Below are 8,783 nucleotides of genomic sequence, written 5' to 3' on the forward strand. Positions count from 1 at the left end.
ATCATCTACTGCATCAGCTTTGCCTTTCTGGGTTTGGTTTCTGCAGCAACGGGCATAATGGTTGTCTTTATTGCAATTACTGCACTTCTTCCCATATGCAGGACACTGCTTAGGAGGATGTTGTGTACCACATCTAGTACAACATTTCTGATTGGACATTTTATTTTTGTGCTGTTGTCCTGCCCCTTTCTTCCCATCTGGGGTCTTCTTTTTGTGAAATCTGTGTGCATCCTTTTTAACTGCATCCACATTGCAGCTAGTGTCGCTGCTTAACAGCTCTTTAGCCTGTGATTTCACAGTCTCTGCAGCTCTACACAGTGCTAAGGCTTTCTGCAGGTCCAGATCTGGCTCTCTGAGCAGCCTCTCTCTCAGACCATTATCTGTGATGCCACACACAATCCTGTCCTTTATCAGTGATTCTGTCAATGTACCAAATTCACATGTCTTGCCTCTGTTTCTCAGCTCATTTACATACTGATCAATGTTTTCTCCAGTTTTCTGCACACATGTGAAGAATCTGTGCCTTTCAAATGTCACATTTCGTTTTGGAATGCAATAAGCCTCAAACTGTTCCATTATTTTAGGAAGCTTCATTTTATCTGCATCTTCAGCAAAGTTGAAGTTATTGTACACTTCTAGTGCTTCATCTCCCACGACATGCAAAAATACAGATGCTTGCATTTTAGCACTTTTTCCATCACCTCCAATTGCAGATAAATACAGTTCAAAACGCTGTTTGAATCTCTTCCAGTTCTCAGCCACGTTACCTGTTAGCTGGAGTGCTGCTGGTGGTCGTAAAGCTTCCATTCTTGCTTTGTTTACAGTTCAAAAGGTCAGACTATGATGTCGTCTTTTTCACCCGGCTTATTGCGCAATTTTACATTCCTGGAATTCCTTTTTCTCCGTGGATTGTAACGATCCAGTTCTTTTTAACGTCCTCTTCTCTTCCAAGCCAGTTATGACACCATGTGATAACTTGTGTTGTGGGTTCTTCAAGAAGACACGTTGTTGAAAGAGTAGACGTTCTTTACTTGGTATAAAATAATAGTGGCAGTACAGGAGAGGCAACAACAATGACAACAGCAGTGTGTTCACTCGCGGGCTTTCTGACTAGACTGGTTGTGCAACACTGACGCATGCTCTGTTGGCTGGGCAGCATTACTAGTCAAACGATGTACTGTATGTGCTGATCAGAACACAGGCGTTAGCAATCAAGCAGGCAAATATGATTTGCTGCTCATATCATTACAGGCAGCTTGCCTTCTTCCTCGCAACCCAGAATAGGAACCCGCCGGGGACCCAGGACCGGGTCTTCATATAACGCATCAACTTCACCCTGTCTTTTATGAGTCTGTTAACTTTGGCTAGTCTGCAAATGATACTGTCTCTGTCTTGTCGAATGTCAACCCTGGTGGAAAACAACCCGCTGAATGGCTGGGGGTTGATGAAGGACACAGACACACCAGGCTCTCATCTGAACACACTGAAGGGTTTCCCTGGGCAACAGTCCTCCTTCACCTTGTCATCAGCCTCGGACGCAGGCAGCACGTCGATCTGATCCAGCCCCAGGGAGTTGGTGAGATACTCCAGGTTCTTCTCCAGCACGTCAGCCTCGTCAAACTCCAGCTGCAGGTCCAGAACCCTGGCTCCTTTCTCCTCCAGGTGCTCCTTGATCATAACTACGAAGGGCATGACTCTTTTCATGTATTTGAGTTCCAGCAGGTCTCCCAGCTTAGTGTAGATCACCTTGTTGTCTGGAAGGACTCCGCAGTCACTCTTGTAGTATTTTCCTAGCAGTGACAAGGCGCTGTGCTGCCATGGAGGGTAACTCTTGGCCACATAGATGGTACAGCGGGAGGGCTTGGCTGGGGGCGTGGAATCCCCTTTTTTGTTCTTGGGCGGCTGCATGTAGGCCTTCAAGCGCACTCGGAGGTCATGGGCGGCATCCATCAGATACTGGGAGGAACGGATCAGAACCTCGTCAACGGGACCTGCCGCGGGCCATGGCGCCTTCATCAGAGTAGTGGGCTTGCCGAGGAGGCCCCAAGTGTACTCGCAGAGGTGTGGGCAGATGGGTGCCAACAGTAGAGTCTGTCTCTCAATGAACTGGAAGACAAGGTCTCTGTGCAAGCCCTCGATGGCCATCTCAGAAAGGAGGACATACTTGTCCTTGGCTGCCTGGAATTCGAAGAAGCCGCTCTTCAGCGCCTCCTTGTACATCATCCTGTCGTAGTGCTGCTCCGTCTTCAGGATGCCCTTGTTCATCTCACTGGAGAACACTCTGTCGTTGAAGGTGTCTGTGGGGCCGGTCCTCAGGTTGTTCTGGTTTGTGATTATCTCCTTCACCCACTCCACCCAGGTGTAGAGGCGCAGAATGCCCGCGTCCGCCATGGTCTCCACAAAGTTGGCATCCTCCACCGTGTCGCCCGCGTCGGCCAGGGCCAGACGCATGCCGTCTGCTGAGAACTTCTCAATGGCTTGTCTTAGGGTGAGGAAGTTTCCTGTGGATTTGGACATCTTTTCAGAGTTGAGCAGCAGATGTCCGTTGGCGCGTACTGCCTGTGGCCACTTCCCATTGTCTTTTGGCCACATGGCCACGTGGTTGTACAGGTAGTACGACAGGTGGTTAGGCACAAGGTCTTTGCCGGACACGCGCACGTCAACAGGATACCAGTACTCAAACTCCCTCCGCAGCTTCTGCAGGTGCTCGTTGGGGATGTCTGTCTTAGGGAACGGAGACGTCTTAAAGAAGATGAAGTCCCACACCTCTCTGGTCATCTGCTCTGGCCTGATGCCCAGCGGTGAGGGCCCCTGTCCATTTAGCACCCCGCCCTGCAGGAGGTGAGCCACTGTGTAGTACGCCATGTAGATGGTGGAGTCTGACAGAGACTCGATCAACCACTTCTGGTCCCACGGCAGACGTGTTCCAAGGCCATAGGTGCGAGAGCAGGCATGCTCCTGGAGCCAGTCCAGTGTTGCTTTAAAGTTCTTCCTGGTCTCCTCACAGAAAGTCTCCAAAGACTTGAGAACGTCATTGGCCTGCTCCTTCCACTCCACATTACCATAGTCCAGGTACCACTGGTCACAGAGGGCCACCACACACTCGTCGGCTGACCGGGACATGACCTGCTTTTCGGGCTCCATGTAGATCAGGGCGTCTCCCTTGTCTATCAACATCTTCTGGATGGGTTTCTTGACATCCTGGACTTTCTGGCCCTTGAAGCCGTCAACCAGCATGATGCCTTCATCGAATCCTTTACGGTAGACCTTCTCCTTGGCTTCGTCCAACTTCTCTCTGTCTTTCTGACTCTGAATCTTCAGTTCATCACACACCAGAGGAGCGGACAGGTTCCCATAGCCTGGGATTTCAATTATGGGAATTGGCTCAAAAGGCAGTACCATCTTGTCTTCAATTCCATACTTCTCCCTCAGTGACTGCTTCTTCTTGATGTCCCTGAGAGCGGCAATGTCATCAGGAGCATCAGATGGAACGCTGGTCACCAACCCGGTACCTTTGTCCTCCTTGATGGTGAGCATGGGAAGAGCATAGATGACCTTGTAAGAGGTCAGAGGGGCACTCAGTGCACAACCCAGAATATCCTGTCCCAGGATCTCATTCTCCACGAGCTCCAGCACCACTCCGTCTTCCTTGGTGACTCCTTGGTAGGACATGTTTCTGGCAGACCTCCTGGTGCTGATGAACACGTCTCCGTTGGTTGTCTCAAAGGCCACGTACTTCATGTCCGGTCTCACCCAACAGTTGGTCTGGCCGAACATGGTCTCTGGTCTCAGGGTGGCCGCCACCAAGTAGATGTTCTTTCCTTTCAGAGCGCTGCTATTTAATACTTTGCTCTTGAATTTAGCTGGGAAGGGCTCTACAATCTTCATCTTGACAAGAGTGTACTCTTGTGGTCCAACTCCCTCTCCAGTCTGCCTGTCATGGTCCATGCACGGCTGTCCATCTTTGGGCGAGAAGATGGTGTACCTTTTGCCAAATTTGATCTTCCCCCTCTCCTTTAGAGTGATGAACTGCCATCTGACAAAGGAATCATAGAAGGGGTTGACATCTGTGGTGATGAACGAACGCCTCCAATCCACCTTGACCCCCATGTCTTTGAGGTCTTTGATGGCCAGAGGAGGAAAGTAGTCCAGCCAGTGTTCAGCGCTGGCAAACTTGACAATGTCTTTGTCCGACAGCCCTAGGGATTTCATTATCTCCCATTGGAACTTGGAGCCGCAGGTCTTGGCTGCTGCTTTACTCCTCTTTCCCTTGGCCTTGTCCTTGATGATGATTTCGTCAGCAATCTTGGGCTTCTCTTCCTCGTCTACCTCCTCAGCTGGGAAATGCGGAGGGTCTCCATACACCCCCATCTCTTTCTTGAGCTTGTCCCCCATCTCTTTCTTGAGCTTGTCTGCACAGGCTTTGATGGGCATTCCTGTGCAATGCAGCCCAAATGGAAAGAGACATTGCTTCCCTTTCATACGCTGGTATCCAACAGCAAACTCACATTTGGACATACTGAATGTGTGGCCTAGATGCAGTTTTCCATTCATGTATGGGTAGGGGAAGGTGACAAGGTACTTATTCTTGTTTGTGCTTTCTCCAGTAGTGGTTGGTGCATCGCACTCAAAAGGCTTCTCCTGTTCCCATTTCTGCTGGCTTTCCTGCTCGATCTTCCTCAAAAAGTACAACTTTGCTGTACCCTTCCGCTCCGTCATTTTGATTCTGTAACCGTTGGGTTACTTTGCTGTTGTTTTAATTCACACACAAGAACCAGACGTATTTAACAGTTGCAGTGAAAAGCCCTACTGGCAAAGCCCACACACATTGACATCTGTGAAGTGCATCCCATTGACTATATATACATATCCATATCCATATATGGAGCTATATCCATATCTAGCTTTTGTGATGTCAGATGTAGAGGTATTGGCCATCTCCATATAGATCTAGTCGGGGGATATCTTAAAAAGTCCTGGAATAAATTCCTTACCAAAACATTTCTTCACCAATGTGTTTGTAAAGGTGTCTAGTAACACATCTCACAACGACTGAAATTCAGTTTCCCTAGGAAAATCTTTGACAGCTAGGGTAATTCTGTGTCTCTTTCACTCACTATACACTATACTATAGGGGAAAAATCACTCCCAAAAAATATGCTTTTAGTGGGATGTGAGGGGTCTAACTAGGTGTTTTTAATTATTCTGAATCCATTGCAAGTGTAGCCCCCACAGTTAGTACCAGCCATGAACCAGCGACAACAGCCCTGCTAATTGGGCTCAGCCCTATTAGCACGACTGGTTGTGCGTTGGACTGGCGAGTGGGAGTCCCGGGTTCAATCCCCGCTTCCGCGTATCACTACAATCTGGCGTTGTCGGCAGGATGAGGAGCGTGGTATCCTCGCGTGAGGGACAGGTCCACGTCGTGTGCGGCGGTCCGCGGCGTGAAGTGTGAAGCGCGAGGGCGCGCTCCAAAGATCAGGGGGGTGATTGTAGCCCCCACAGTTAGTACCAGCCATGAACCAGCGACAACAGCCCTGCTAATCGGGCTCAGCCCTATTAGCACGACTGGTTGTGCGTTGGACTGGCGAGTGGGAGTCCCGGGTTCAATCCCCGCTTCCGCGCATCACTACAATCTGGCGTTGTCGGCAGGATGAGGGGCGTGATATCCTCGCGTGAGGGACAGGTCCACGTCGTGTGTGGCGGTCCGCGGCGTGAAGTGTGAAGCGCGAGGGCGCGCTCCAAAGATCAGGGGGGTGATTGTAGCCCCCACAGTTAGTACCAGCCATGAACCAGCGACAACAGCCCTGCTAATCGGGCTCAGCCCTATTAGCACGACTGGTTGTGCGTTGGACTGGCGAGTGGGAGTCCCGGGTTCAATCCCCGCTTCCGCGTATCACTACACAAGCATTTGTTTTGCACAAAAAACATTCATTGGGCTAAAAACAGCCCATCATAAAATGATGGTTTAGTGATGAGTCATCACTTTTCACAGTGGTATGGGGTCCATATCTAGCCCAAGGAATGTTTTTGGTGCAAAACAAATGCTTGCAATACATTCAGAATAATTAAAAACACCTAGTTAGACCCCTCACATCCCATTAAAAGCATATTTCTTGGGAGTGATTTTTCCCCCTATAGTATAGTGTTTAGTGAGTGAATGAGACCCAGAATTACCCTAGCTGTCAAAGATTTCCCTAGGGAAACTGAATTTCAGTCTTTGTGAGATGTGTTACTAGACACCTTTACAAACACACTGGTGAAGATTGTTTTGGTAAGGAATTTATTCCAGGATTTGACACTATTTCTAAAGGTATCCCCCGACTAATATGGATATCTAAGTGATGATCCAGTCGTCTCCATGTATGGCTATCAAGGTCAGTGTTGTGATCTTCATACTGTATATCACCTCCTTATATCTCTCTCCTTATATCACCACCTGGATCTCCATACTGTATATGGAGATCCAGGTGGTGATATAAGGAGAGAGAGAGACAAACACCCAAAATATGATCATAGATGTCTGACATCATAGTTAGACCACGAGACTGACACAGTATGTCCATATATGGGCATTCCAACTAAGATATGGGCTAAACATTGATGACATCAGGGATCTCCATATATGGGCATAAAAGGGACAAAGATCCAAGTACTGTGTTCGGCTGCGTATGTATGTATGTAGCCCAAGCAGGGACAGGGACCAACATTTCTGTCAACTTCATCATTAACTGCCAATGAGCCAGCGTTCCTGGTGATGCCAGTGATGATAAAACTAGTCTTTTGTTTTTGAACTACACGTTTTGTTCAAACATCAACTTTTTCCCAGTGAATGGGAAATTAAATGCATTACTATTCATATTAGGCTACTGCCATCCACATTATTTGGCACTAAAAACTATAACAACTCGGAGGTCTCCCTTCCTCCTCCCTCTCTTTCTCTTCTCCCCACACTAGCTCTCTTGCTCTCCCTTGCTCTTAGGCAGAAGACGTTTTACACTAGTCCACATCTTTTGAGCTTTAAAAAATATTCAAAGTTTAAATCAGAGTCCTTTGTGATGTGTTCACTGTTGATGCATGTGTCGCGACTCGCGGTCAAATCTGTCGCCGCGTCTATTTCATTAAGGCTTAGTTTATCAAACCATGACATTTTTGTAAGAAGAAAGCTTTGAAATATATATTAACTTCCTGTGGTCATAAGGTAATTTCCCCTCAAGTTTCTGCTGGTAAGGCATTGTTATTTCAGAATGTCTTGAGGAAAATATATATTTTTAAGTAATTCCGTGAATAAAAATAAATTAAATCAAAGAGATCCCATGAATTAGAACACAAATATCTAAGAAATAGTGAAGATAGCTCGTCTAGCTTGCAGATCTGCTGTTTTCACTGGGTCACGGGCAAATGTCTAATTTCTCTTTTGGGTCACAAGCTAAAAGGTTTAGGAATCACTGGTATAGACCACATTGCTTAGCAGAGTTCAGTGCAATGCATGTCAAGTGATGAAAATGAAGGCTATAAGGTCATTAATGGGAGCCCAACAAAAAGTTACTAAAAGTTACTTTTCACAGTAAGGCAATGCTTTTTGGTGTAAATAATCAGAAGTAACTGAGTTACTTAAGCAACTAGTAACGGTAACTAGTTCTTATTCTTATTCCCCCGAATAAATCGAGTTTTTGAGCTGCAAAACGTACTCCAAAAGTTGCGCAACTTTGCACACACATCACAAGTGGCGAAAATTTTCGAATAAAAAAAATAATCAAAAGGGGGCGTGGCCTAATGGCTCAATAGCGCCCCCTACAAAACTTCGTGCCTCAAGCCCCACCATACGGTTTCACCTACATCTACGAAAATCGGTACACATCTGTATCATGTCCGGACTCACAAAAAAGTCTCTTGGCGCCACTTCCAAAACCAAACAGGAAGTCAGCCATTTTGACTAATTAGTGGCGTTTTGATGCATTTTTGGCCGTTTTCACGTGTCGCACTTTAACGAACTCCTCCTAGGGGGTTAATCGGATCAACTTCAAGTTCGCTCGGCATACTCAAGACACCTTAACGATAAAAAGTTATCAAAATCGTGAGTTTTCGTAAAACGGCGTGCCCGTGGCGAAGCATCAAACTTCCTTCACCAAACAGGAAGTGCCCCCTCTTCTGATTGGTCCATACTTGATTGTTCCTTTTTTTGGCTGTTACTCATCAACCGTTTATCGTACAGAGTTGTGGCTGGTATCATATGACTTGACTAAGTGTCCTTCACCTTAATTGGTTTAACTAAGCCCCGCCCCCTCTTCTGATTGGCCGAAACTTGATTGTTCCTTTTTTGGCTGTTACTCATCAACCGTTTATCGTACAGAGTTGTGGCTGGTATCATATGACTTGATTAAGAGTCCTTAATCATGTCATATTTTTTTTTTTTCTCAAAAAATTTTTTTTTCTCAAACATTTTTTTTTTCTTTAAAAATTTTTTTTCTCAAAAATCTTTTTTTCTCAAAAAAATTTTTTCTCAAAAAATTTTTTTTTTCTCAAAACATTTTTTTTTTCTCAAAATTTTTTTTTGAGAAAAACTTTAAACTATCGTTAGAGTGCGACCCGTGATAACGGCCAAAAATGCGCCAAAACGCCACTAATTAGTCAAAATGGCTGACTTCCTGTTTGGTTTCTGATTGGCTGCTGGCCTTGTGACGTGGGTAGAGCTGCGAGGGCCCGGTCATCGCTGCTTGTAATATTATTATTACCCTTATTATTAATATGTTATTCCTCATCTGTCTATAGAAACCGCCGTT

General features: G+C 46.4%; 1 pseudogene across 1 annotated transcript; it reads right to left on the minus strand.

Moving 5' to 3' along the window:
• Positions 1-1,237: 1,237 nt before the first annotated feature.
• Positions 1,238-4,719, minus strand: LOC308305987 (leucine--tRNA ligase, cytoplasmic-like; annotated as a pseudogene). The gene has a single exon. The product of its transcript is annotated as a leucine--tRNA ligase, cytoplasmic-like (transcript).
• Positions 4,720-8,783: the final 4,064 nt, after the last annotated feature.

The sequence above is a fragment of the Nannobrachium achirus genome, assembly GCF_963921795.1.
Source record: "Nannobrachium achirus genome assembly, chromosome: 20".
In the NCBI taxonomy this organism is placed as follows: Eukaryota; Metazoa; Chordata; class Actinopteri; order Myctophiformes; family Myctophidae; genus Nannobrachium; species Nannobrachium achirus.